Source organism: Pteropus alecto, unplaced genomic scaffold, assembly GCF_000325575.1.
Source record: "Pteropus alecto unplaced genomic scaffold, ASM32557v1 scaffold270, whole genome shotgun sequence".
NCBI classification, from domain to species: domain Eukaryota; kingdom Metazoa; phylum Chordata; class Mammalia; order Chiroptera; family Pteropodidae; genus Pteropus; species Pteropus alecto.
In genome coordinates, this window is record NW_006430735.1 from 10,985,006 (window position 1) to 10,992,954 (window position 7,949).

At 36.5% G+C, this 7,949-nt stretch overlaps 1 protein-coding gene and 1 pseudogene across 2 annotated transcripts in view; one reads left to right on the forward strand and one right to left on the reverse strand.

The window, feature by feature from the left end:
- The window catches only part of IGSF11 (immunoglobulin superfamily member 11), a 119,959-nt gene that overhangs the window by 100,564 nt on the left and 11,446 nt on the right, over positions 1 to 7,949 (reverse strand). The window lies entirely within an intron of this gene.
- LOC112485250 lies at positions 7,636 to 7,754 on the forward strand (annotated as a pseudogene).

Here is a 7,949-nt window from a genome sequence, read left to right on the forward strand (position 1 = left end):
GAGGCGCGGGGAGAGAGAAAGGGGACATAAGGAACAGTCTGACACTAGGCAGGAGCTAGGAAGGTTATAGCGACAGAATAAGCAGCACCCCATTAAAAGAACAGGTGCAAACACAGAAGTGTAACTGGCTGGACCAGAGCCAGGCGAGAGGCACAGAGGATGTCCCACTGGGCTGCAGGAGTCCAAGAGGGAGGTTGGGCAAGAGGTGTGGGAGTCCTTAGAAGTGGAGGAGTACAGGGGTCCTCAGAGCTGAGGAAATTGGGGAAAGCAGGGTTAAGTGTTTCATGTCACATGTTCAAAATTTCTCAAAGTAAAAACTGCCTTGCAATATGTCAGTACAAGCAAATAATGGCATGAACATTTGTGACAAAGATGTTGGTCACCTATGGTAATTTATCAGTCAAGCTGTCATTCCTAATTCTTTTTAAAATCAATTTTAGAGAGCTAAAGGGAAAAGCCAATTTTCACCAAAAGGAAGAGAACGTTGTAAACACAAAATTTTTATTGACTATGCAGGAAAATGTTTAGAATGCTCAAACAAATAGTCCAATGTGTACAGATTAGAAGCATAATAGAGCTTCAAATGAGTTACCATAGCTACAAAAAGATAATTAATTTTGAGGAAACAAAAAAAGAGATATTATTAGGAGAAGTTTTCAAAGAGCTGAAATAATAAATGTGGCATCTAAATTTAACTCACATTACTTTGTAACAGGAACTAGCAATGCTCCTTTCCATGTGACAGCTTCTGATGGCATCCCTGTCCCCTCCCTCCCCAATCTGATATGCCTGGCTTTTTCTCTGCTAGACTGAAACCTATTCAGATGCTGCGAGACTCAGTTTCCGCCTGTCCCATAAAGTCTCTCTCAACTCCAGTTGCACTTATAGCCTGAACAATATACAAAGACCATTATATGAAACAAATATTTATTAAGCACTGGCTGTGTATCAGGCACAGTGCAAGAGGTATGGAAGGGAGATGAGGGTTTAACAAAGAGGAGAGTTGTGTATATTACAGTACATGGGGACCAGCTAAAGTCTGAACAATGTTCTATGGAGACAGGGAAGGAAAAAGCCAGCGCAGAGATACCACCTGAGAGGTAACATCTAACCTGCATCTGGAAGCATAAGCATTCTTTTCCAGGCTCAGAAAAAAAAGAGGAGAAAGGAGGATTTCAAGTAGAAACGATAGTATTTTTTTGTTCTCTTTTTCCTGAAGCAGGAAGAAGGTAGGTTTGGAAACCAAAAGATATGAACTATGACCTTACTTAACCTTTCCGAACGTCAGTACCCTAGTTTATAAAGTAGGAACAATAAAAGGGTGTGATGAAAATCAATTATATAATGTATATTCAAGGACTAGTACCTAGTAAGCATCCAAAAAATGTTCCCTCCCATCACTCCTTGAAAACTGTACACTCAATGAAGGCAGAAACCGAGTTTTGTTCTCCTTTCTCGTCACCCACAGTGTCTAAAACAACTGCCAAGCACAACTTCTTGTTGGTTGGTAATGTCCCAAAGAAATAAATATAATAATTTTAATCATTCCCTTTTGAATTTAATTACACATAAATCATCTACTATACCTACGTATTTGCTATAAATAAAAATAAAATTTTAAACTCTCTTATGGCTGGTGCTATATTACCCAACATGCATACCAAATACTTAAGGCACTGGCAAGGCAGGAGCACTAAGAGAGGGAGAGAGAAACATTTTTAAGGCTGATATCTGATATTTCAGAACAAAGATTAATGTAGTCCTCTTGAAGGAAAAAACACAACTGTGTCGAACTTGCTTACCCTTATTTTATATATTAGTGTCTCATTTTGAGTTCCACAGGAAGGGGCACCATAATCTTTCATGCTTAGGATTCTAAAGGTCTTTACAAGTTCTGCTCACAACCCATATAAATGTTTCCCAAATTCTTCTCATTAGGCCCTAGAATGGAGACAAAACCACCACAAAGCCAAGTAAGAGTTTCCAAGAGGAAATGCAATCCACTTACTGATTATCTGACACAGCATTAGGCACTTTATGTATTATCTTACTTAATCTTCCAAGCACTTAACTTGAGATACTGAAACTCATTCTATTCAACAAGCACAATCAATTTCCTCACTCGGAAAGAGGGCTAATACTCATCTATCTCACAGGTCTCTCTTAAGGATTAATAAGTAAACACACATAAAACACCTAGACAACGCATGGCTCACAGTGGGCAACCAATGACAGTAGCTACGATCTCAAAGGAAATTTGACATCCTCCCATCACTGAAAACTTGCAAAACTAAAAGCAGAATTGTGTTGACAGAGAGGCATCCAACGTGGTGGCAAGAGCAGAACTGAAACTGATCAGAGCTGGCACTAAAGGCAGAGTGACTTGGCTTGCCACCCTTTGGCACATGAGCCCAGTGCCTATTCAACTGCAGTATACCAAGCTGTTTAACCACATTCAGTTCACTGTGGGCACCTCAGTATCAAAAAAAGAGCCTGCCAAATCCAAGTATTTAAAAAAAGCACTCCAAGTGATCAAGCAAATAAAGAAGCTTTTCTTGAAAGAAAAGATCATTTATTGAGATTCAGTAAACCACTGTAGTATGGTTCCTGCAATTGCTTACACATTTGCTGCCATGTTGGCACACCAGCTTAAGTTAAAAACTAGGACAGAGCTCGAGATTTGTGTGTGCATCTGGCCAGATGAGGACTCTAGATTCAGTGGGATTGGCCATGCATCTCAACCAGATGTTTTCAAGGGGAAAGCAATAAGTAAATTTACATTCCTTTGTTAATAAGCACATGCAAAGAAGTGGAGTCTATTTTTTCTCAAACTGATATTCCTACTGTTTCTCACCTTGCATCAACACACCCCAAAACCAGAGGGGTGGCAGGGGTTAGGAAGATAATTGCATTCAGTCAGATCTAGTCATCTAAGACTGATGTCATCATTTGAAGAGCCTCTTTAAGTAATCGTATAGATGTCTCTTTTGGATGGCTCAGATAAATGCTGTCTTTCTGACTTCTTTCCCCTGCTTTTCTTCATGGGGTATCTGAATAAGTGAAGGAGAGAGTCCTCAAACTACCCCAAAGCAGAGAGGAGAGGAGAGGAGGCCCTCATATCCACACAAAGTTCTCTGGCTCTATAGTTACCTCTGCCGGCTACACTCAGACTGGTAACCAGTAAGGTACAACTAGTCCTCTGTGGGGGTCTTCTTTCCAGTAATGGTGGTGGTGGTGTTGAGTGGGGAAATAGTGGTGGGTATGTGCCAGTTTCCATCTTTGTACAGTGGTCCTGACCATTCGTCTCTGATCTGGAAATTCCTGCACACACTGACTTCTTTCTAACCTCAGACCTCTATCGGTGCCCTCACCAGGATACACAAACACTACCAGTTTCTTACACACTCAATGTAGGTCCTGAGGAACCAGGAGTATTGCCTCAGATTCTACCTGCTTTGTGCCAAAGTCTCCCTGCCATCACTCTGACACTTGTTGACAATGGCCAGCTACAGAACTTGCAGACTCCAAGAACCATACCACCTAGGGAAATTGCGTGGCTTGGTCAAAACAAGAATGAAATTTGAGCAGCAGACAACACTTAATTCATACCATTAATGTAACATATTATATCATAATGAGCTGAATTATGTTTGTCTTTTAGACTAAAGCCTGAAGTCTTGAAGACTGGACCCTCACTTTTTCCATCTTTCTATCTCCTGATGCCTCAAACAAAACAAACCCTCTTTTTTGGGGGGGTGGGAGGTATTTTTCCTTAAAAAGTGCTGAATATAGAAGAAACAAAGGTGTCTTGCCTCATCGGCTGGGATAAGGCCACTATCCGGCTGTATTTTCTTCCACCTGACACTTTAAATACTACATTATCTGCAACTTCTATTTCCTCACATGATTCTGACAACTGCTCCACAATTACTCCTTTTCTGATTCATATAAATCTCCAAGTTGTAACTGTACTTATAAGTATAGCTATAGTTACATGTGTATTAAGTTCCTTAAGACCAAGTACCATATTAAATACTCTGTATAACCCACACTGCCTGGTACAGTAGTATGCAGAGTAGGTCTCTCAATGGTTTATTGGAAAATAAAAGAATATACTTCGAGAAGTTGAGTATATATATTCTCCCCAGAAGAAAAAAATATCAAATACATACGATATTTTCAATAAAATTTCTTTGACTTCTCTGAAAACTATTTATGGACCACAGGTTAAAATCCCTTGTACACACATACAGATCAATAGAACAGAGAGTCTAGGAATAAACCCACGCATATATGGTTAATTAATTTACAACAAAAAAAGCCAAGAATGTATAATAGAGAAAAGGGAGTCTCTTCAATATAGTGTTCAGAAAACTGGACAGCTGTATTCAAAATAATTAAACTGGACACTATTTTATATCATACACAAAAATTAACTCAAAATGATTAAAGACTTAAATGTAAGACCTGAAACCATAAAAGTCCTAGAAGAAAATACAGGTGGTAAGCTCTTTGATATTAGTCTAACTGATGATTTTTTTGATGTGGCACCAAAAGCAAAGGCAACAAAAGCAAAAATAAACAAGTGGAACTATATCAAACTAAAAAGCTTCTGCACAGCGACAGAAACCATCAACAAAATTAAAAGGCAACTAATGGAATGGGAGAAAATATTATATCATATAAGGGGTTAATATCTAAAATATACAAAGAATTCATATAACTCAAGAACAAAAAAAAATAAAGAATCTGATTAAAAAAAAAAAACAAAAACAGGCAGAGGCTCTGAATAGACATTTTTCCAAAGAGAACAACAGGTACGTGAAAAGGTGCTCAATATCACTAATCATCAGGGAAATGCAAATCAAAACCACACTGAGGTGTCACTCCATACTTGTTAAAAGTATGGAGTGACACCTCAGTGTGGCTATGGAGAAAGGGGAACCCTTGAGCACTGATGTTGGGAATAAAAATTGGTGTGCCAACTGTGAAAAACAGTGTGTAGTTTCCCCTAAAAATTAGAACTAGAACTACTACATGATTCCACTTTGGGGTGTTGATCTGAAGAAAACAAAACAAACACCAACTCGAAAAGCTATATGCACCCCCCATGTACACTGAAACATTATTTATAATAGCCAAGATATGGAAACATCCTAAGTGTCCATCAAAAATTAACAGATAAAGAGAATGTGGTCTATACACATAATGAAATACAATTCAGCCATTAAAAAAAAAAAAAGGGAAGGAAATCTTACCATTTGAGACACATGGATGGACCTTGAGGGCACTATGCTAAATGAAATAAGTCAGAGAAAAACAAATATTGTATAATATCACTTACACATAAAATCTAAAAAACAAACAAAAAAAACCACAAAAAAACCAAAAAACTAAGCTCACAGATACAGAGAGCAGATTGGTGGTTGTCAGAAGCAGGGTGTGGGGGTGGGCAAAATGGGTAAAGAGAATTTCAAAAAGGTAAAAAAATCCAGTTATAAAGTAAATAAGTCATGAAAACATAACGTACGGCATGGCAACTATAGTTAATAATACTGTATTGCATATTTGAAAGTTGCTAAGAGAGAAAAATCTTAAAAGTTCTCATTGCAAGTAAAAATTTGCAATATGTATGATGTTGGATGTTAACTAGACTTCTTGCAGTGGCCATTTCACAATATTTACAAATATCAAATCATTATGTTGAACATCTGAAACTTTAAAAAAAATGTTGCATGTAATTATGACTGAATAAAAATAAAATATTCCATATACAAAATGAATGTAAGGTGGTTATGATGCAAAGTACTCAACAATATGAAATGCTATTATACAATTAAAATTATTATTCTTAAAGAAAAAATACTATATAATAATAAAATTAAAATCATGAGATTTACAATTTATTCTCAGTTCCAGATAACGAAGATGATTATTAATGAAGAAAAAAGAGATGACGATGGTAAAGATGGCAGTGGCAATGGAAGAGGAAGAGGGAGATAACAAACCAAAAAAAAAAAAGAGAGAGAGAGAGAAGAAAATCATGCTGAAAAGAAGAAATGAACACTACTTAAGAATAAAGTCAGATTTCATAGTATTCTGTTTGGGTCTCTACGTGTCTTTCAGGAAACGAGTCTTTCTGGCCCAACCACTGCCAAGAAGCATCCCTTGATCACTTACCATGTGTAAGGCACTGTACCGGACCCTGAAAGTAAAATGAAGTGTAAAACCACATCAAAGAATGTATTTAACCAAAAAGACTGGACATAAATGTAAATAGGTAAACCATGTCAAAAAATTTTAGTCCTTCACTTCAAACTCTCATCACACACACAAAAAATCAAATCCAGGTGGGATGTAGAGTCAAAATAGAAAAGGTAAGCGGCATAGCTTCTAGAATATAACAGAGAATATCTTCATGACATTGGGATAGGCAAAGAATTCTTAACCAAGACACCAAAAGTGCTAGTTGAAAGGAAAAATCATTAAAACTGAATTTAAATTAAGAATTCTTCTTTAAAACGTACCAAAATACATGTGTGAAGTGAAGTCACAGAGTAAAAGATTCTATAACACTTATAACCAATAAAGTAGTAGTATTATAACAAACATTTTTAAATCATATTTTAAAACTTTATAAGTCAGGGGCAAAAATGACACACAGACCCTAATGTTAAAAACTGGTAAAAACCCAAGGGTTTATCAACAGATAAATGGATAAAAAATGTATAGTATATACATACAATGAAATATTATTCAGCCAAAGAAAAAGAATGAAGTTCTGAAATATGCTATAAATGAATGAGCCTTGAAAACACTATACTAAGTGAAATAACTAAGTGAAAAAGCCAGCCACAAAAGGACAAATATTGTATGATTCCACTATATAAGGTACCTAGAATAGACAAATTCATAGAGATAAAAATAGATGAAATGTTACCAGAAGCTGGGGATAGGGGAAAATGGGGAGTTATTGCTTAACGTTTACAGAGTTTCTGCTTGGGATGATGAAAAAGTTTTGGAAATAGACAGTAATGGTGGTTGCACAACAGTGTGAATGTGCTTAATGTCACTAAATTGTTCACTTAAAAATAGTCAAAATGGCGAATTTTGTTATATTTTACCTAAATTGTTTTTAATTTTTTTTAATTAATTTATTTTATGGTGACATTGGTTAACAAAATCCAATAAGTTTCAGCTGTACACTTTAACAGTAAGGCATATATATATTTACACTGTGTGTTCACCTCCCATAGTTAGATTTCTTTCTGTCACCACATATTTGACCCCCTTTACCCACCTTCCTCCCTCCTCCCCTTACCCCCTACCATCTGGTAACCACTAGTCTATAGTCCATGTCCATGAGTCTGTTTGTCCTGTTCATTTGTTGCTTTTAGGTTTATATCCCACATATAACTGATATCATGTGATTTTTAACTTTTTTTGTCTGGCTTATTTCACTGAGCATGATTATCTCGAGGTCCATCCATGTTGTCTGTCGCAAAGGTTACAATTTTTAAAAATTAATGTATCAAAATCATTGAATTGTATACTTTAAATGGATAAATTATAAGGTATGTGACTTATATCTCAATAAAGTCATTATAAAAAACTGTCAAAAGACTTGAAAAGACAGTCTACAGCCATGCCACCCTGAACACCCCCGATCCTATCTGATCTTGGAAGCTAAGCAGGGTCGGGACTGGTTAGTACTTGGATGGGAGACCACCTAGGAAGACCAGGTACTGTAGGTATAATAAATAAATAAATAAATTAAGCGATTGTAAACTGACAAGGTCCTTGCAATCTGTGAGGTCAACCAAGGGTTGCCTCACCTAAAAAATAAAAATAAATAAATAAAAATTAAAAAATAAAGTACATGTTTAAGTAAAAAATGCAAGTCAAATTCAAGGAAAACGTCGGGTAAATAACAGAGCAGGTACCCAGGG